Below are 22686 nucleotides of genomic sequence, written 5' to 3'. Positions count from 1 at the left end.
ACCGCCTTTTACAGTAGATGCACTATGCCTCAGCCCGTTCTCACAAACGCGCTATATATCTCTCTATCTAACGCATAAGTGCACACACTTTATATGCATCGGCATTTCTCTTTCACACATGCTCACAATCTCTCTCGGGGTGTCGGGGTGTCTCACGCACATGCTCTCTCTGTATCTCTCTCTCTTTCTGACTACTATGTACCACTCTTTTCACTAATCTCAGTTGGAAAACACTATTTCTCACATGCATATATACACACGCACGGTCTCTACTAGCCCTTTATACGCACATATATGTGCCTACGTGTCTCCCGCACGCACATTATCTTTAGGCCTCTCTCGCACACATTGCCCCCCCCAGACACACCTCTCTCTTAGTAGTTGGCAGATATGATTCCATCATATCATTCGGTAGGATATCCCTGACTGTTAGGCTGGATGGTAATATGAGGCAAAGTTTTACCTTAGTTCGGACCCTTGCAGATGAGGAAAAAGCCTACTCCTGGTACTGTATATTAGTTATAGGGGTGTGTACAAAGTACACGTGAATACCAGGCATTGTGCATGTGTGTATACTATCGACGAACTAGCCCCCAAGCTTCTATAACATACTGGGGGCCTAGGGTTACAAATCATATATAGTCGGCTTATCACCAGTGGGGATAGAGTCCTCCGCGACTCTGGTAGCTAGCTTCGTGTTGTACGCTGAGTCCTCCACATGGGTCTTCCTATAACGCGTCTCGGTCCAACATATGTGGCGCAGGATGGAACCGACCCATGAGTCCTCATGTTGACCCACCACAACTAGAAATGATGTGGCCACCACACCACACATGCAATCGGCCACTAAGAAAATAAGCATATACAATAGTACAATGTTATACATGAAAGTTAATTGCATGGTGCATCCAAAAATATTTGTTCTGCATTGTGAATGTTTAGATATTCTCCTAAAATATTAGTCACGGGAAAGAGAAATGAAGGGCATATCTCTCCTTGTCTCCACCGGACACCCCCTCTTTCTACACCACTTTCACGTACGCACACAAACTATCTCTTGGCCCTCTAAAAGTATGTATGCCCATGACACATTCACACATGACGATCACTGTATTTCAAGCTAAAGCACTATATGGTCATTGGACTTCAGAATATGCTCATTATGGTCACCGTATACATTCTCGTGGTGATCATACGGTATCTAGCTCACGATACGTCTCCGTATTTTCTTGATGACACTGACGGACTTTGCATTTGATGCGTGCGCCGTATTTTGTTGACGACACTTACGGTCATTATATTTGAAGCGAAAGCACGATATGGTCACTGGACTTCAGAATAAGCTCATCATGGTCACCACATACATTTTGTCGTGCTAACCAACATGTGGTTGGATGGTTAGGAGGACAGTGGTTTCTTGAGCCCACCAGGGTTAAAGTCCCGGTGCTCGCATTTATCCTGGGTTAATTTCAGTATTTTCCGGCGATGTGCGTTCAGCGGGAGGAGACGTTCCACTCGACTACGAGGCACCTATGGTGACTTCGTAAAATCTCAAGATCATATGCTGGCTCACTCTCTCGAAGGTGCTCATAGGAGTAGGGTCTGCGTGTGTGTGCTTATAGCGGTGAGTGCTTGCGCGTATATATGAGCCTTTGTGTCTATACCATGTTAAAAAATACATGTCATGATTATACAGTCACTACCTCACCCGTACAACTCCGTATTTTGTTGATGACACAATCAATTGACCAGTCGAACGTTCCACGTGGCGCAACTAGTGTTGCACCATCGGGGCGCGTAACCATGGGGCCCACCTGTCAGCCCGTATATGAAAGAAAGAAATGGTAGTTTGAGTCTGTACTGTGTTAATAAAATACATTTTAGGGTGATCATACGGTCACTGGCTCACCATACAGCTTCGTAATTTGTTGATGACACGATTAATTGACCAGTCAAACGGTCCACATTCAACAGCGCACATTACCATAGGGCCCACCCGTCCGCGTGTATATGAAGGACGAAAATGGTAATAAATTAGTGGTCGGTGGGTACTCGAAGTCATGAGACCTCTGGTTGGCAGTCGCCGGCGGTGGGGGCGCGTTGATTGGGCGGTGGGGTGGGGATCGCCGGAGAAAAAAGCTCGGCGCGGGGGGGCCTAGAGGGATGGCCGGTGCGGCGGTAGACCGGCGGTGGGGAGTGGTTTCGGGGCGGGCGGGGCGGCGTGGCGACGCGGGCCGGCCGCGGGTGGCGGTGGCCAGCGGTTCGGCCGGTGGTGGCTGGCGGCTCAGGGGGGTGGAGTTTGATGATAAACTGCAGGCCCTTGATTTCGTATCCAACGACTGGAAAATCTAATGACCATAGATGAAAAGGTCAGTCGACTGACGTGTAGCCTCACCCCGCACGTAGACATGAACGCACGCAAGACATGCACGCATGCAGGCGTGCAACACTGACACATACACATAACCAACACACGCATGCATGCAGGCATGCAACACTGACACGTACACATGCACTCATGAACACACGCACGTACGCACACATGCATGCAACACTGAAACATACCCTTGCACGCACGCAACACTCGCACGCCTGCATACACACAGCACATGACACAAGGCACACGCTCAACCTATACGTGCATGCACCCTTTGTTAAGGACATGGATTGTTACGGGTATTAATCAATCTTATCTGTGATAAGCAGAACATTGATGTTTGCAGCGGTCTTTATGAATCACAACGTATCGAACGGGCTATCAACATAGTAGGCTTATCTACATGAAAAAGATGACGTCACAGTCAATGAACAATCATTCGTTTATGAAATGCCCGCTTCTGACCGCCCTGGCCCACCAAATGTTCCTCTGCTGTGCGCTGCCTGCGTTGGGTCACTGACATGCAGGCCATGTACCTAAAGAGCCCACACGTCAGTGGAAGAACGGCGCGGTGTCCTACGTCAGAGTCGAGGGAGCCACTCGCTGCATGCCCGGCTGAACACGCCTCCTTGCCGCATTCAAACGCCTCCATCAAACCCGCCCGTGTGGAAGTCGAGAAACCCACTCTAGACACACGTTCGTTCATGACCGGGCTGGCATTAAATGCAATGCCGGCCGAGCTCCTCCCATTCGCCGTCTATTTAATCTCCTATTTAAACAAGGCCAAACGCCGGCCAAGAATCGCACACCTCCGCCGCTCTCCTATCTCCTCCTTCACCATTTTGTCCACTCTTACAATGGCTTACGAAGAGTAGTTATTCCGCATCCAAGCCGGCTGGGTGGCCCGCCAAGCCCACCGGATACGAGATATGCAGCTCGTTGATCCACCTCCCTCCCCTCGCCCGACGGAGCCAGTTGCCGCCCCAAGCTGGCGCGCGGTTCAGCAACTCGCTGCTCCAGGCCAGCTCGACGAGGAGCGGCGCACGGGCGTCGTTGCTGCTGTCCACGCCGCCGCCTCGTACCGCCTCTCCCGTTTCTGTGGCCGAGACTCCCATGCCGACGGCCACGCCATGCAAGCAGTGATAGAAGACGGGTGCGCGGAGAGCGACGAGTCGGTGGCCAGCGCCTCCGTGTCCGCCGCCATCATCAAGGAGAAGTAGAACACGGGAGGCCGCCGCCGCTTGGGTCCCATGAAGGCCACCGCAGAGGCGACGCCGGCGTACACAGCAAGTGTCTTGCCAGATCCTTTTGTTGTGAGGACCTTCACGGAAGCAGGGAAGCCCCCTTCCACCATCATCTTCGGCATCAGCCAATGATATCAGTTGGACAGTGGGGAATCGAGCGGTCCTTTGCGCTAAAGCATATACCTCCGGGGCTCCCGGCAGTCCGTTGGTCGTGCTGCCGGACACGAGGAACACAAATCGATCGGCGGGCGACCATTTAGGCCAGGTATTATATACCTGTGCTGTCCAGAACTAGCACTGCGTAGTTCATTTGAATGTAATGAAATCCGTCATGTTTGTATGAAAATCTGGTATCTTATATGATTTCCGCCGTTGTTTATATGAAATATCGCCGTGTTTGCGTGAATTTTGTCCGATTTGTTGAGTTGCTGTCATAATGTGTGCGGCTACGGTTGGATGGCATAATTTGCGGGTCGCCGGTCGGTCTGCGAGCGGCTCGGGCGGCGTGGTGGGACAAAAAGAACACAACTCGTGCAAGCTCGTCTCCAATGTGTGCGCTGGAGGATGCATGAGCACCCGAGCCATTCCTTGTTCATCGGTGGCAAAGGCACCGGTGGACAAAGGGTTGCCAATATTTTGGCTACCCCGGGCAAGATCCAAACAGCCCCTCCCAACAGATTCAAATCCCTCATTCGCCGTGGAATTTTGCCATGTGTTGTTTTCATGGACTAGCAAGATGCCCGTGCATTGCACGGAACATCAAGATGCATTTTTTTACAAAACACCTGTTGTGATTGACCCATGCAGGAGTAATCCCATTTTGTAAAAACTAATGATATCTCGAGAATTTTATCGGATAAATGGTATCTCGAGAATTTTATAGGACTCCATTTTTGTATACAAGGCCACAAACCCATATTACAGGTACCAAGGCAAAAATTAATGTCTTCTAAGTCAATGTTGCAAGCCACCTTGTTTCCTTGTTTGCCGTGTAAATTAATGTGTATTCTTCTCTTTCATGCACATCAAGCCAATGCTCACACTCCCGCATGCATGCAAGGGATAATTAATGTACTCCTTTGCTAGTACTATGAGGCAGACACCATTAATATTGCATCAATTAGTGTTAGTGGCCTTGTATATCTGCGAATTGTAATTTTGATAGTGGCCTTGTATATAAAAATGAAGGGAGAAAGATGAGAGATAAGGTGAGGAGGAGTGGGGCGTGGTGGTGACTAGTGGTCGGACTGGGCGGAGGCATGGGGATGGACGGCGCATTATGTCTAGGTTTGTATCTCTCTCTCACATACACCCACGTAGGTGGGAGACGTGCACGAAGAGAAGAGGTGCACGAACGGCGCACGTACTCCCGTCCCTTTCCCAACCACACCCGCGCGGGTACACGGTGGAGCTCAATTCTGTACGAAAAGGCAGCCCATGTGGTAATTTGACACGTGTACTGGTTGTCCACTTGGTGGAGGGAGGATCGTATACCACGGGTGAACAAACAAATTGCGACTTGACGCGTTATGTTAAAAAGGAGGGAAACCATGTGGGGCCTACCGTAGAGGCAAGGCTCTATACACTGGACTACTTTTGATATGTCCCGTCAACTCGCAAAACGAGGAGAAGCTTGCTTAGTACGCCGTCTCCCCCGCCCACGGGCGCGGTGGCTCACAGGATGAGGTGAAGCTTGCTTACTAGTAGTAGTACTGTACGCCTTACGCCCGCTCCCTCGCCCACGCGCGCGGTGGCTCGCAGGACGAGGAGAAAATTTTACTACTCCCTCCGTTTACTCCTCGTCCCTACTACCTTGGTTAGAGAGATTATCATATTGTTTGGAATATATATGTCCTTTAGTACTCCCTCCATTTACTTATACAAGGCCACTATAAAAAATACATTTTGCATCTATACAAGGCCACAAATAGTAATCGAGACAAAAGTTACTACTCCCTCCTTTCTAGTTTATGACTCAATTTCAAAATCTCTCCAACCAAGGTAGACGGTGAGTGGTCGAATTAATTTCGTACTCCTAGTTTGCACAAGTAATTAGTACGCTTGTTTTTCTCAAGAAGTTATGTTTACCGAGGCATTAATTAGAACGAATGCATGAATGACCACTAAATTTCCATGAACTTCTACATGCATTGGTGAGTTTTCTCTTGACACTGCTTGCATCGGGTGATCTACCGCACCTCGAAATCCAAAATGTGATGGTATTACTACTAGTATTAGAATTGAGACTTATAAAACGGAAAAACGAATGTTTTTTAGATGAGCCCTATAAACCCTAGTGGGTACGTACTCCGTAAAATCAGATTTTCCCAAAACTAAGTCGCTCAACCTTTATTTGCTTGTTTCCCTTCCTGCCTCCTTGCCTCGAATAGACTATGCCAAACTCCCCTTCCTCCCGCGCGGGAAAATACCCACCCTCGCCTTTTTTAGTCCAGGTTTGTATCGATGGATCACGTGAAGCAGCAAAAACCCAAGTCGTGTCTTGTACTCCTCCGTCGATGCTCGCTTCATGAATTCTGTACTTCATGTCACCGACATGTGGGACCTATAGCAACCGGGTCGACGTGTCAAGCACCAAATAACAGTGCAGAATAGCAGGGGGAAACACCCCAGTCATACCGCCCCAGTAGTAGTAATGAGCAATGAGACGTCAAATCACAATGCCGCACCTTCCCAGACGGACGAAGCAACCATTATTTCACACTTCGGTTCGCCATCATCTCAAACCACGTAGTATTGCTTCTGCCTCAAGAGGCACACGTGCATCGCCTTGGTACATCATGACATGTGGGACCGCATGACAGGCCATGCTCCCCTGCTGATCGCTCGGTAAAATCACCTCATTTTTACTATACTTCCTCCGTATCGGTTTACATGGCATGCACGTCGTTCTAGGTTGAGAATTTAACTGGCTATATATGTGATGAACAGTATATGTTTAGAAACTACACCCGCTTAAGAATCCAATGATATACTTTTTGTGACATAGTAACTCATATTTAGTTAGTCAAATGGATGACCTAGAACTACGCGCACGCCCTATAAACCGAGACGCCTAAAAACCGAGACGGAGAGGGTAGTTCAGTACGTATCTTTTTAGACCAATATAGTCGGGATTCACCAAGGAGCAAAACCAAGTGGTAGGCTGCTTCTGTCGTGTTGGCGTAGCAACTCAAGCAGGGTCAGTCCACACACGAAATGGTGACACACTTAACAGGACCCCTTTGGCCGACATGTGGCTCATCCACCGGCCCACGTGCGATGCACCAAATTACATTTCGGAGCAGCAGTTGGAATTGGAGGCACCCCGGTCGTAGCGCCGCAGTAGTAGAAAATGAGCAATGAGGGGTCAAATCACAAAGCCCCACCTTTCCCGCATTAAGCTGGACGGACGAAGCAACCATCATTTCACTCTAAGGCGCAAGAGCTTAAAGAAAAGAGAAAACCAATGATGCGTGCGGCAGCTACCTATGGCGCCCTAGGGTAGGGGTCTCCACTACAGATCCTTTTTTTAAGCGCCTCACTACAAATCGGCTTCTCCCTCGTCCTCTTGAAGAAAACCGATGATGCGTGCGGCGGTAGGGTTTGTAGGAGTGCGGGGCCACGTCATATTAAACGGAAGAGGGATTGAGTTCGAGTCGACGCCTTAAATATGTGTGGGCCGCTTGGTTTTAGGAGAACGAGGCAGCATTTTGGGTTCGGGGACCAGTGGAGATATAGTACGTACAAAAAATTGTGGACGTAGGTTCGACCGAAAGGCAATGATGCATGGGCCCTGCATTTTGATATACCCGGGGCCGCGTGAAATTTTCTACTCTACTCAAAAATAGTAAGGTACACATGCATTGAACGCATGAGATTTCGAAACCAAATTATGAATAAATACACACTATAGCATGTAAAGCTTTGAGTCATATATGCATAATGTAGATGTTCGTTTAGTTCTTATAGTTCATCTCATTCAAAATCAATTAGTTTTATAAAAAATGTTAAGATTCATGGGGTTGTGCATTGTAAAGCATAAAGTAAAAAACAAATAATGGCAATTTATTCAGAAAAAAAATTCAATTATGATACGGAAGATTCTAGAACAAAGGAGAAGTGCTTGTGTTTTGAGGTTTGTGCATTATGCTTAAGTTCAACCATGGAGTCTTCTAAATTGTACATGTGGCAGATCTGGTGGAATGTTGATGATATCCAACGGCCAGTAGTGCTCGGATTTGCCATCTCTGCACTGTCGGATTAGCTTCATCCAGCGACCATCTTTCAAAGTTATTCGCACACTATATAGTTCTTGTGCCATTAGTTGCATGTCTTGGAAAAAATCTACTAGTGGGTTGTACTAGCTATTTAGGAATAGAAGATGTATACATGGAAGTTGTAGGGAAAGAGATGACATGGAGTATCTCAATTCCTATGAGTAGGGATTGGAAAAGAGATGTCATTTGGTTCACATCATAGGAACTTTTCTATTGAATCTAGAGATGACATGTATCTCAATTCCTACGGGGAGGGATTAGAAAAGAGATGTAATTTGGTTCATATCATAGGAACTTTTCTATTGAATATATGCTAATGTTTATTTTCCTTTGAAATTATGGGAGTATAGGAATCCATTCATGTGAACCAAGTGGCTCTAAAGCTATAGAAATGATATCATGTTTATTTCCTTTGAAATGTGGAGTATATGAATCTATTCCTATAAACCAATTGGCTCTAAAGGAATAAATCCTATAAAAATCATATCATATAGAGTTCCTATGATATTCCTCCACACCAAAGGATGGTTGAAATTGTTGCATGTGATACGATGGTCTTTCTTTGTAGACTCCTCCCCCATCTTTATAGTTACCTCTCGAAGATGAATGAAATGATATATACAGGGTATTCTACATGTGCAATTTGGTACACGAAAACTCGGTAAAAGTTTGCGAGGTTCGAATTTTCAATAAAGCTATATGCACTGCATTTTGGAACAGAGGGAGCATACGGCAGTTGCTAACACTCACGTGGAAGATTTGTGTGTAGGAGGAGTGGCTGTTCTGTTAAATGACATGGCAAAACTGACACTGTCGGATGCCAATCTAACGGTTGTTACGACGTTCGTCAGGAAAAGGCTTGTGGCGAACGTTTGTCGGATAATGATTTACGGACACATGCATTGCATTGATACGTGACCCCCTCTCTCTCACGCACACGCACCCTCACGAGTCACGACTCTCCCGAGTCCTCTCGCACCCACCGTCTATCTGTAGGTAGACGTCACACACATATGTGCTCTTCACACCCTACCCTCAGAACTTCTAAAAACAAAAGACGTCGCGCACATTTTATTTTAGCTCACACGTCACACACTTATACTATTACTCTTGTGGCGAACGTTCTTTGGGCATAGTATATTGTACTCTCACAAAGAGAAGCAGTGCACGCACGCACTAGTTCTCTCACACCCACTCGCGGGTACACGTAGGAGCGCATTTTTTTGAAGCTGGTACAACAAAATCACTCCACTATATATATAAGCAGGAGCCTTAGCGCTTGCTTTACTAGGGTTCCTCTTGTTCACTCTCTCATGCTCTCCAGATCTAAGCAAGACATAGGTGGCCACACTCTCTCTCAACTCACGGCTGGTCACAAATCTGGTCGGACAACCTCGACCGGGGTAGGGGTGTAGGTGCATTGTTCACGCTGTCGTCGGCGGCGAGGGAGGAGACCAACGACTGCCCGCGCGTCCCGATCGGCGGCTGTGCCATTCTCTCCGAGAGAGCGCCGGCTCGGGAGGGCCTCCGACCCCTTCTTCCTCCCTGCGGTATTGTGGCCAAGATGCGGCCTCCCGACGCCGTCTTTGCCACATGCCGACGACCCTCAGGTATATATTCCTTTGAAACCTGCCTTGCTCTACTGCCCCAGCTCCCCACTTGGCTTCGTGTGGATCTTTTTCTACTTCTGTGTGCTGTTCCAAATCCACCTAGACTTTTACTATTATTAGAGGTAAATCTAGTTCATACAGTCGAGCCTAAGAGTTGGTTCAAACAGGAAAGAAAGTGGGAAAGCTGTAGCATGAATTTAGGACTTGGTTCTAAGAGGAAACGGGGGAAAGTAGTAGATACTGGCTAGCCAACCGGTCTCTTGGTTGAAAAGACGAAGAAAGCATGGTGGACGGCGAAGGGTGGGGGAAAGTGGACCTATCTCTTGGTTGAAAAAGGAAAGAAAGTGACGGGTGTTAGGGGACAATGCAAATGAGAATGAGCAGGTCTAGATTTCCTGTGCTCACATAGGAAAATGTCACCAAGGAGATAAAAAATGGGACAAATGCAGACATGCTACCTGAGTGTTTTCCGCTCTCGGCAACCACATCTGCCTCACCACTTTATGCCCCTACTATCCCTACGCCCATATCGCTGCCGTTAATGTAAAATCACATGAAGCATTAAGCAATGCCACCTAATGTCACTATAAGTAATGGTCTAGTGCCGTCGATAAATTGAAGCAATGCCACCACCATTTTATGAAGTGCTTCCATCTTGCTTTATTTCCCATGAATTGTGTTTTTGCAGTTACACTTAAATCTCACACCGCTAACATTGCTTCATCCCAGTGGAACTTCACAAATTTGATTGCACATTTACTGACCATGTGCTACTCTCATGACAGTAATACTAATGCTATTGTTCTGCATGTTAGTCTAGTGGCAGTGTTGATGTGATGTGATGCTACTTACTTAAGGACACTTTCATACTGTCAATCTAGTGCTAATTATAACACAATAGATGTTGTTAATCATACGCCACTACAAATATCTGTCACTGTTTAAATAACCGTATTTCGTATTTGCGCAAACAGGTATGTCTGTCTCCAAATCGCTTCGGGATGTCTGTCTCCGTATCGTTTCTATCCGCACAATCAAAAGAACACACCTCAGTTTTAGTAGAACCGCGCAAAATGAGATGGCTATCCCTTGCTGTCGTCGTCTAACTACCCGTCTTCCAGGTATTCCTACATTGGTAGTTACTAGGTAGAATGACCAACGCAATATAAAAGAAGTTGATTCGTACGTTTTACTTCCTAATTGCAGCGTAGGGACGAGCGAAAACAACTGCATCCTAGTCCGGAATGCACTTCTACCAGTTCATCCATGGACCGAGGACTAGCTAGCACGGCTGCACGACGGTTTTTTGGACAGGTGCGCGGACAAGAGTCATTGTGGTCTGCTTATTTCTGCAAATAGCGGTGCTTAAATTTAGTAGAATGCACAAGCATTTCAGCTGGTCAGTACACTGCATGGTTCAGTTCAGCATTCCAGCTGAGACCAAAATTATAATTGGTTATTCTGAATTGAGAGAACCTAACCCTGGATGGTAGCAACAAGAAAAAACCAGAGTGAACTCCAGGAAATTTAAGCCTGCCGGGAGGCCCTTTGCTCAGAGAAGCCTTGCTTGTTTTTTCCTGATTTGTAAACCTTCTCACAACTTTGCCTTTTGCTATGAACTAGTATATGTTTGTTATGTTCTATGAATCATTGAGATGTATAAAATTGCTTAACTTATGCTTTTCAAGTTTTTTATGAAGCCATGTTTAATTTGAGTGTTCCACATGAACGCTGGACTAGCGTGTGAACGTTTGGAATTTACATTGTGGCCTCAGTTAACTGCATGAACCACTGTAACAAGATACATAGTTGCTTATATGTCAGGCAGAAGATTGTTGATTGCTAGCTGGTCGATAGCCTAGTGTTGAAGCGAGTTGAGCCAATGTGCCGTGTTTTACACAACTGCTTACAAGTGGGGTAGCACCAACAGTGTTTACAAGTACTTATGTATACGTCGGCGCACAGTTCTCGAACGAGTAATCTATTTCATCGAAACACACACTGCTCGTATGATAAACCATGACAACTTATGTATTACCATGCCATATTCATGAAAAAACTAGTGAGGACGCTTCTGTTTCGGCAACAATTACGATGGTTCTCACATGATTCACAGCCACACAAAAGTAGCAGCAGTTCCCATAGATGGATTCAAACAGAGTACTAGCCCCAGAGGGCTCGATAACAGGCAAGGTTCGGATAATTAGACACAATCCAAACTACTATTAAACACTAGTTGGGGCAACTATTTCATGCCTCGATCTAATTTTGGGCTGGACACAAGATGGACCTTGCCATGAACATCATCGAGGACGTCTGGCAGCAGCTCAATCCTGTGAACCTTCATGAAGACTACCTTGTGGCCTTGCCACTCATAAACTTGTTTGTGGAGGCATGCCACGTCATCTTCCTGCGTAAGCTTGACAAGAACAGTATGCCTCACAAACGAAGGAGTAGATTTGAACTTCTTGTGCTTCAGTACAACCTAGACAACACGCCTGACAATAGTGAGGTTGGAATACAACTCTTCATTGGTATAAGCGCAAATGGCTTCCAGGATCCAACAGCCTAAAAACTCTGTTTTCCCAGTGCGTATATTCAGGTCATCCGCCTCAGAGCTAGTGACATGAACAACCACACAATCCTTGTCTGCATCAAGGCTCTAATTGAAACAGAAACAAATTCTGAATTACTTTCTAGTATAAGAAACACAAGTTATTTAAACCACTATGTATAGCATGGCATCGAAGCTAATAAAATTTTGCATTATTCATCACCACATACTTAGATGAAAAACCACAATCGAGATCGGCAAAGAAGAAAATCACCTTGGGCAGCTCAGCGGGCGGGGGGACACATCCTCGAAGGGGGAAAACTGCTCCTGCAATGCCACGGGGGCTGTAACCTCAAAGGGGGCGGTGACCATCTTAGTAGTGGCCGTGAGCGTATCTGGGGTCGGCTCGGTGGCTGCCTCCATCTTCTTGGAGCTCTCTGTCTCGTGGGGATCAGCCTCCCGCGTCTTCTCCAATATCGGCAGATCTTTGCCTGGTTCTCCTTGGTACATCATGAAACTGATGAATACTAGGAGACCACTGAAAGGAAAACACAATCGCAATGACAATGAAACAAAAAAGAGAGTGAGGATCGGTTACTGCTTTGCAAAAGTTCTTTTTTTTCTCTGAACAAAAATATACCAACATCACGGATCCGCTTACCTTCCCTTCGTTGGGAGAGAAGAACAGTGGCAGATGCGAGTGTTGCCTTTCTTAAAGACGATGAGGGAGAAGGGGATTCAGCGAAGACTGAAATGATGGTTGCTTCGTCCGTCAAACTTAGACTGCGGGGAGGTGGGGTTTTGTGATACGACGGCTCGTTACTGTCGCGCTATGACCGGGGTGACTCTCCGCCTGCATACTGCCTTCTAATTTGGTGGATGGCATTTGGGCCGCGCGCTGCATGGCCCGCATGTCGGTGAACAAAAGTATAACGGCATTCAGTAGAGGGAGATGTTTCGATGACCTAGGAGGAGCCAGAAGCGGTATTGTATCCACTGTACTAGTAGTAATTGTTTTTCTGGGTAGCTGTAGAGTGTCTCCATTGTACTAGTAGTAATTGTTTCTCTGGGCCCAAGACAAAACAGCCCATCCACCCTAGTAAATAGTAAAATCAATTCAAAAGCCCATATATTTATTGAATGAGAGGCGCTACCCACACCCAGCACACCTCCACCCCAAAAAACCTGGGTGTTCTTCTTCCTCCTCACTCCCACCCACCTCACGTCAGCTCGCTCCACTCGTACCCCCAAATTCCTCACCTTACTCCTACAGAAAACCCCAGCTCCCCTTCTTCCTCACTACTACAAAAAACCCCAGCTCCCCTTCTTCTTCACTCGCACTATAACTAGGCTCGTCATTCGTTACTCTGCTCAAATCCGTGAGCGCGACGCGACACTCTCGAGGAAAATGGAGTCAGCTGACCCCAGCGCCAAGAAGATAAGGCTCCCGCCAGCGGCGACGCCTGTTGTAGATCCCGCACCCGGCAGCGTGGGGAGAAGCGGCGACCCCGCCCCCACCAGATTCCAGGAATCCGTAGAATCTCGGGCGGACCGCATCAGCGATCTCCCAGACGCCGTCCTTGGGGAGATCATCTCGCTTTTCCCCACCAAGGATTGCTACCGCACCCAAGTCCTCTCAATTCGGTGGCACCCTCTATGGCGCACCGTGCCTCTTAATCTCGACTGTCGTCAGCTATCTCTCTTCAATGATTTTGAAATCCCAAGAGCCATCATGTCCTCCCACCAGGGCTCCGTTCAAAGCATCTGCATCCCGTCATGCTACCTGAGCAAGCATACCATGCCCTACACGGTGGACGCCTGGCTGAAATCCCCTAAATTCACAGAACTACAGCTGCTTGAGTTCTACTATTCCCCTGGAAATCACATACCACATACCGAACGCCATGTACTTGTGCCCTCAGCACCGATGTCCATCTCGCGGTTTTCCTCCTCTCTCCACACCGCCACCTTTGCGCTGTGCTACCTACCAGACAATCTGGTACTAAACCTTCGACTCCCATTTCTCAAGAAACTTTCACTTGTGCGGGTTCATATATCGGAGGCCTCATTGCACAACATCATCCACTCTAGTTGCCCTGCCCTGGAGTGCTTGGTGCTTGTTTTCACAGTTAGAATCGGTTGTCTCCAAATAAAGTCGCCTAACCTTGTAAGAATTGGAATTTCTTTTGACGGAAGGCAGCTCATCATCCAAGATGCCCCTTCACTTCAAAGGTTGATCCTTGATTCTAGTTATTCACCATTCCAAATAACCATCCTTTCTGCGCCTAAACTGGAGACCTAGGGTGTAATACATGATCTCTGTGCTCATTTCAATATGGTGTTTGGCTCCACAGTTCTTCAGGTACTTTATATTATCATCTACACTTGTAACCATTCAAGGAAATATGCCCTAGAGGCAATAATAAAGTTATTATTTATTTCCTTATATCATGATAAATGTTTATTATTCATGCTAGAATTGTATTAACCGGAAACATGATACATCTGTGAATACATAGACAAACAGAGTGTCACTAGTATGCCTCTACTTGACTAGCTCGTTGATCAAAGATGGCTATGTTTCCTAGCCATAGACATGAGTTGTCATTTGATTAATGGGATCATATCATTAGGAGAATGATGTGATTGACTTGACCCATTCCGCTAGCTTAGCACTCGATCATTTAGTATGTTTCTATTGCTTTCTTCATGACTTATACATGTTCCTATGACTATGAGATTATGCAACTCTCGTTTACCGGAGGAACACTTTGTGTGCTACCAAACGTCACAACGTAACTGGGTGATTATAAAGGTGCTCTACAGGTGTCTCCAAAGGTACTTGTTGGGTTGGCGTATTTCGAGATTAGGATTTGTCACTCCGATTGTCGGAGAGGTATCTCTGGGCCCACTCAGTAATGCACATCACTATAAGCCTTGCAAGCATTGTAACTAATGAGTTAGTTGCGGGATGATGTATTACGGAACGAGTAAAGAGACTTGCCGGTAACGAGATTGAACTAGGTATTGAGATACCGACGGTCGAATCTCAGGCAAGTAACATACCAATGACAAAGGGAACAACGTATGTTGTTATGCGGTCTGACCGATAAAGATCTTCGTAGAATATGTGGGAGCCAATATGAGCATCCAGGTTCCGCTATTGGTTATTGACCGGAGAGGTGTCTCGGTCATGTCTACATAGTTCTCGAACCCGTAGGGTCCGCACGCTTAACGTTACGATGACGGTTATATTATGAGTTTATGTGTTTTGATGTACCGAAGGAGTTCGGAGTCCCGGATGAGATCGGGGACATGACGAGGAGTCTCGAAATGGCCAAGACGTAAAGATCGATATATTGGACGACTATATTCGGACTTCGGAAAGGTTCCGAGTGATTCGGGTATTTTTGGAGTATCGGAGAGTTACGGGAATTCGTATTGGGCCTTAATGGGCCATACGGGAAAGGAGAGAAAGGCCCCAAAATGTGGCCGCACCCCTCCCCATGGACTAGTCCGAATTGGACTAGGGAGGGGGGCGCCCCCTTCCTTCTTTCTCCTTCTCCCTTCCCTTCTCCTATTCCAACAAGGAAAGGACGCCCTCCTCCTTGGCCGGCGGCCTCCCCCTTGCTCCTTTATATACTGGGGCAGGGGGCACCCCATAGACACAATTGATCAACGATCTCTTAGCCGTGTGCGGTGCCCCCCTCCACCATATTACACCTCGATAATATCGTAGCGGTGCTTAGGCGAAGCCCTGCGTCGGTAGAACATCATCATCGTCACCACGCCGTCGTGCTGACGAAACTCTCCCTCAACACTCGACTGGATCGGAGTTCGAGGGACGTCATCGAACTGAACGTGTGCTGAACTCGGAGGTGCCGTGCGTTCGGTACTTGATCGGTCGGATCGTGAAGACGTACGACTACATCAACCGCGTTGTGTTAACGCTTCCGCTTTCGGTCTACGAGGATACGTGGACAACACTCTCCCCTCTCGTTGCTATGCATCACCATGATCTTGCGTGTGCGTAGGAAATTTTTGAAATTACTATGTTCCCCAACAGTGGTATCAGAGCCAGGTTTTATGCGTTGATGTTATATGCACGAGTAGAACACAAGTGAGTTGTGGGCGATATAAGTCATACTGCTTACCAGCATGTCATATTTTGGTTCAGCGGTATTGTGAGATGAAGCAGCCCAGACCAACATTACGCGTACGCTTACGCGAGACTGGTTTCACCGTTGCGAGCACTCGATGCTTAAAGGTGACTGGCGGGTGTCTGTCTCTCTCACTTTAGTTGAACCGAGTGTGGCTACGCCCGGTCCTTGCGAAGGTTAAAACAGCACCAACTTGACAAACTATCGTTGTGGTTTTGATGCGTAGCTAAGAACGGTTCTTGCTAAGCCCGTAGCAGCCACGTAAAACTTGCAACAACAAGGTAGAGGACGTCAAACTTGTTTTTGCAGGGCATGTTGTAATGTGATATGGTCAAGACATGATGCTATATTTTATTGTATGAGATGATCATGTTTTGTAACCGAGTTATCGGCAACTGGCAGGAGCCATATGGTTGTCGCTTTATTGTATGAAATGCAATCGCCATGTAATTGTTTTACTTTATCACTAAGCGGTAGCGATAGTCGTAAAAGCAATAGTTGGCGAGACGACAACGATGCTATGATGGAGATCAAGGTGTCGCGCCGGTGACGATGGTGATCATGACGGTGCTTCGGAGATGGAGATCACAAGCACAAGATGATGATGGCCATATCATATCACTTATATTGATTGCATGTGATGTTTATCTTTTATGCATCTTATCTTGCTTTGATTGACGGTAGCATTATAAGATGATCTCTCACTAAAATTTCAAGATAAAAGTGTTCTCCCTGAGTATGCACCGTTGCGAAAGTTCTTCGTGCTGAGACACCACGTGATGATCGGGTGTGATAGGCTCTACGTTCAAATACAACGGGTGCAAAACAATTGCACACGCGGAATACTCAAGTTAAGCTTGACGAGCCTAGCATATGCAGATATGGCCTCGGAACACGGAGACCAAAAGGTCGAGCGTGAATCATATAGTAGATATGATCAACATAGTGCTGTTCACCGTTGAAACTACTCCATCTCACGTGATGATCGGACATGGTTTAGTTGATATGGATCACGTGATCACTTAGAGGATTAGAGGGATGTCTATCTAAGTGGGAGTTCTTAAGTAATATGATTAATTGAACTTAAATTTATCATGAACTTAGTCCTGATAGTATTTTAGCAAATTATGTTGTAGATCAATAGCTCGCGTTGTTGCTTCCCTGTGTTTATTTTTAATATGTTCCTAGAGAAAATTATGTTGAAAGATGTTAGTAGCAAAGATGCGGATTGGATCCGTGATCTGAGGATTATCCTCATTGCTGCACAGAAGAATTATGTCCTTGATGCACCGCTAGGTGACAGACCTATTGCAGGAGCAGATTCAGACGTTATGAGCGTTTGGCTAGCTCAAAATGATGACTACTTGATAGTTTAGTGCACCATGCTTAACGGCTTAGAATCGGGACTTCAAAGACGTTTTGAACGTCATGGACCATATGAGATGTTCCAGGAGTTGAAGTTAAAATTTCAAGCAAATACTCGAGTTGAGAGATATGAAGTCTCCAACAAGTTCTATAGCTAAAAGATGGAGGAGAATAGCTCAAGCAGTGAGCATGTGCTCAGATTGTCTGGGTACTACAATCGCTTGAATCAAGTGGGAGTTAATCTTCCAGATAAAATAGTGATTGACAGAATTCTCTAGTCACCATCACCAAGTTAGTAGAACTTCGTGATGAACTATAGTATGCAAGGGATGACGAAAGTAATTCCCGAGCTCTTCGCGATGCTGAAATCGACGAAGGTAGAAATCAAGAAATAGCATCAAGTGTTGATGGTTAACAAGACCACTAGTTTCAAGAAAAGGGCAAAGGGATAGAAGGGGAACTTCAAGAAGAACGACAAGCAAGTTGCTGCTCAAGTGAAGAAGCCCAAGTCTGGACCTAAGCCTGAGACTAAGTGCTTCTACTGCAAAGGGACTGGTCACTGGAAGCGGAACTGCCCCAAGTATTTGGTGGATAAGAAGGATGGCAAAGTGAACAAAGGTATATTTGATATACAGATTATTGATGTGTATTTTACTAGTGTTCGTAGCAACCCCTCGGTATTTGATACTGGTTCAGTTGCTAAGAGTAGTAACTCGAAACGGGAGTTGCAGAATAAACAGAGACTAGTAAAAGGCGAGGTGACGACGTGTGTTGGAAGTAGTTCCAAGATTGATATGATCATCATCGCACACTCCCTATACTTTCGGGATTAGTGTTGAAACTAAATAAGTGTTATTTGGTGTTTGCGTTAAGCATGAATATGATTTGATCATGTTTTTGCAATACGGTTATTCATTTAAATTAGAGAATAATTGTTGTTCTGTTTACATGAATAAAACCTTCTATGGTCATACACCCAATAAAATGGTTTGTTGGATCTCGATCGTAGTGATACACATATTCATAATAATGAAGCCAAAAGATGCAAAGTTAATACTGCCGTTTAGGTCATATTGGTGTAAAGCGCATGAAGAAACTCCATACTGATGGGATTTTGGAATCACTTGATTATGAATCACTTGATCCTTGCGAACCGTGCCTCATGGGCAAGATGACTAAAACGCCTTTCTCCGGAACTATGGAGAGAGCAACAGATTTGTTGGAAATCATACATACAGATGTATGTGGTTCGATGAATATTGAGGCTCGTAGCAGGTATCATTATTTTCTGACCTTCACAGATGATTTGAGCAGATATGGGTATATCTACTTAATGAAACAGAAGTCTGAAACATTTGAAAAGTTCATATAATTTCAGAGTGAAGTGGAAAATCATCGTAACAAGAAAATAAAGTTTCTACGATCTGATCGTGGAGAAGAGTATTTGAGTTACGAGTTTGGCCTTCAGTTAAAACAATGTGAAATAGTTTCACTACTCACGCCACCTGGAACACCACGGTGTAATGGTGTGTCCAAACATCGTAACCGTACTTTATTAGATATGGTGCGATATATGATGTCTCTTACCGATCTACCACTATCGTTTTGGGGTTATGCATTAGAGACAGCTGCGTTCACGTTAAATAGGGTACCATCTAAATCCGTTGAGATGACATCTTATGAACTGTGGTTTGGCAAGAAACCAAAGTTGTCGTTTCTTAAAGTTTGGGGTTGCGATGCTTATGTGAAAAAGTTTCATCCTGATAAGCTCAAACCCAAATCGGAGAAATGTGTCTTCATAGGATACCCAAAGGAGACAGTTGGGTACACCTTCTATCACAAATCCGAAGGCAAGACATTCGTTGCTAAGTATGGATCCTTTCTAGAGGAGTTTCTCTCGAAAGAAGTGAGTGGGAGGAAAGTAGAACTTGATGAGGTAATTGTACTTGCTCCCTTATTAGAATGTAGTTCATCGCAGAAACCAGTTTCTGTGACGCCTATACCAATTAGTGAGGAAGTTAATGATGATCATGGAACTTCAGATCAAGTTATTACTGAATCTCGTAGGTCAACCAGAGTAAGATCCGCACCAGAGTGATATGGTAATCCTGTTCTGGAGGTCATGTTACTTGACCATGACGAACCTACGAACTATGAGGAAGCGATGATGAGCCCAGATTCTGCAAAATGGCTTGAGGCCATGAAATCTGAGATGGGATCCATGTATGAGAACAAAGTGTGGAGTTTGGTTGACTTTCCCGATGATCGGCAAGCCATAGAAAATAAATGGATCTTCAAGAGGAAGACGGACGCTGATAGTAGTGTTACTATCTACAAAGCTAGACTTGTCGGAAAAAGGTTTTTGACAAAGTTCAAGGTGTTGACTACGATGAGATTTTCTCACTCGCAGCGATGCTTAAGTCTGTCCGAATCATGTTAGCAATTGCCGCATTTTATGAAATCTGGCAAATGGATAAACAAAACTGCATTCCTTAATGGATTTATTAAAGAAGAGTTGTATATGATGCAACCAGAAGGTTTTGTCAATCCTAAAGGTGCAAACAAATTATGCAAGCTCCAGCGATCCATCTATGGACTGGTGCAAGTATCTCGGAGTTGGAATATACGCTTTGATAAGTTGATCAAAGGATATAGTTTTATACAGACTTGCGGTGAAGCCTGTATTTACAAGAAAGTGAGTGGGAGCACTACAACATTTCTGATAAGTATATGTGAATGACATATTGTTGATCGGAAATAATGTAGAATTATTCTGCAAAGCATAAAGGTGTGTTTGAAAGGAGTTTTTCATAGAAAGACCTCGGTGAAGCTGCTTACATATTGAGCATCAAGATCTATAGAGATAGATCAAGACGCTTGATAAGTTTTTTCAATGAGTACATACCTTAACAAGATTTTGAAGTGGTTCAAAATGGAACAGTCAAAGAAAGAGTTTCTTACCTGTGTTACAAGGTGTGAAATTGAGTAAGACTCAAAGCCCGACCACGGCAGAAGATAGAAAAAGAATGAAAGTCATTCCCTATGCCTCGGCCATAGGTTCTATAAAGTATGCCATGCTGTGTACCAGATCTATTGTATACCCTACACTGATTTTGGCAAGGGAGCACAATAGTGATCTAGGAGTAGATCACTGAACAGCGGTCAAAATTATCCTTACTGGAATAAGGATATGTTTCTCGATTATGGAAGTGACAAAAGGTTCGTCGTAAAGGGTTACGTCGATGCAAGTTTTGACACTAATCTAGATGACTCTAAGTCTCGGTCTAGATACATATTGAAAGTGGGAGCAATTAGCTAAGAGTAGCTCCGTGCAGAGCATTGTAGACATAGAAATTTGCAAACGGATCTGAATGTGACAGACCCGTTGACTAAAATTATCTCACAAGCAAAACATAATCACACCTTAGTACTCTTTGGGTGTTAATCACATAGCGATGTGAACTAGATTATTGACTCTAGTAAACCCTTTGGGTGTTGGTCACATGACGATGTGAACTATGGGTGTTAATCACATGGTGATGTGAACTATTGATGTTAAATCACATGGCGATGTGAACTAGATTATTGACTCTAGTGCAAGTGGGAGACTGAAGGAAATATTCCCTAGAGGCAATAATAAAGTTATTATTTATTTCCTTATATCATGATAAATGTTTATTATTCATGCTAGAATTGTATTAACCGGAAACATGATACATGTGTGAATACATAGACAAACAGAGTGTCACTAGTATGCCTCTACTTGACTAGCTCGTTGATCAAAGATGGTTATGTTTCCTAGCCATAGACATGAGTTGTCATTTGATTAACGGGATCATATCATTAGGAGAATGATGTGATTGACTTGACCCATTCCGTTAGCTTAGCACTCGATCATTTAGTATGTTGCTATTGCTTTCTTCATGACTTATACATGTTCCTATGTCTATGAGATTATGCAACTCCCGTTTACCGGAGGAACACTTTGTGTGCTACCAAACGTCACAACGTAACTGGGTGATTATAAAGGTGCTCTACAGGTGTCTCCAAAGGTACTTGTTGGGTTGGCGTATTTCGAGATTAGGATTTGTCACTCTGATTGTCGGAGAGGTATCTCTGGGCCCACTCAGTAATGCACATCACTATAAGCCTTGCAAGCATTGTAACTAATGAGTTAGTTGCGGGATGATGTATTACGGAACGAGTAAAGAGACTTGCTGGTAACGAGATTGAACTAGGTATTGAGATACCGACGATCGAATCTCGGGCAAGTAACATACCGATGACAAAGGGAACAACATATGTTGTTATGCGGTCTGACCGATAAAGATCTTCGTAGAATATGTGGGAGCCAATATGAGCATCTAGGTTCCGCTATTGGTTATTGACCGGAGAGGTGTCTCGGTCATGTCTACATAGTTCTCGAACCCGTAGGGTCCGCACGCTTAACGTTACGATGACGGTTATATTATGAGTTTATGTGTTTTGATGTACCGAAGGATTTCGGAGTCCCGGATGAGATCGGGGACATGACGAGGAGTCTCAAAATGGCCGAGACGTAAAGATTGATATATTGGACGACTATATTCGGACTTCGGAAAGGTTCCGAGTGATTCGGGTATTTTTCGGAGTACCGGAGAGTTACGGGCCTTAATGGGCCATACGGGAAAGGAGAGAAAGGCCCCAAAGGGTGGCCGCACCCCTCCCCATGGACTAGTCTGAATTGGACTAGGGAGGGGGGCGCCCCCTTCCTTCTTTCTCCTTCTCCCTTCCCTTCTCCTATTCCAACAAGGAAAGGAGGAGTCCTACTCCCGGTGGGAGTAGGACTCCCCCCTTGGCACGCCCTCCTCCTTGGCCCGCGGCCTCCCCCTTGCTCCTTTATATACGGGGGCAGGGGGCACCCCATAGACACAATTGGTCAACAATCTCTTAGGCGTGTGCGGTGCCCCCTCCACCATATTACACCTCGATAATATCGTAGCGGTGCTTAGGCGAAGCCCTGCGTCGGTAGAACATCATCATCGTCACCACGCCGTCGTGCTGACAAAACTCTCCCTCAACACTCGGCTGGATCGGAGTTCGAGGGACGTCATCGAGCT

Source organism: Triticum aestivum, chromosome 3D, assembly GCF_018294505.1.
Source record: "Triticum aestivum cultivar Chinese Spring chromosome 3D, IWGSC CS RefSeq v2.1, whole genome shotgun sequence".
NCBI classification, from domain to species: Eukaryota; Viridiplantae; Streptophyta; class Magnoliopsida; order Poales; family Poaceae; genus Triticum; species Triticum aestivum.
The sequence above is the reverse complement of the archived record's forward strand: the minus strand, read 5'-3'. Positions refer to the sequence as shown.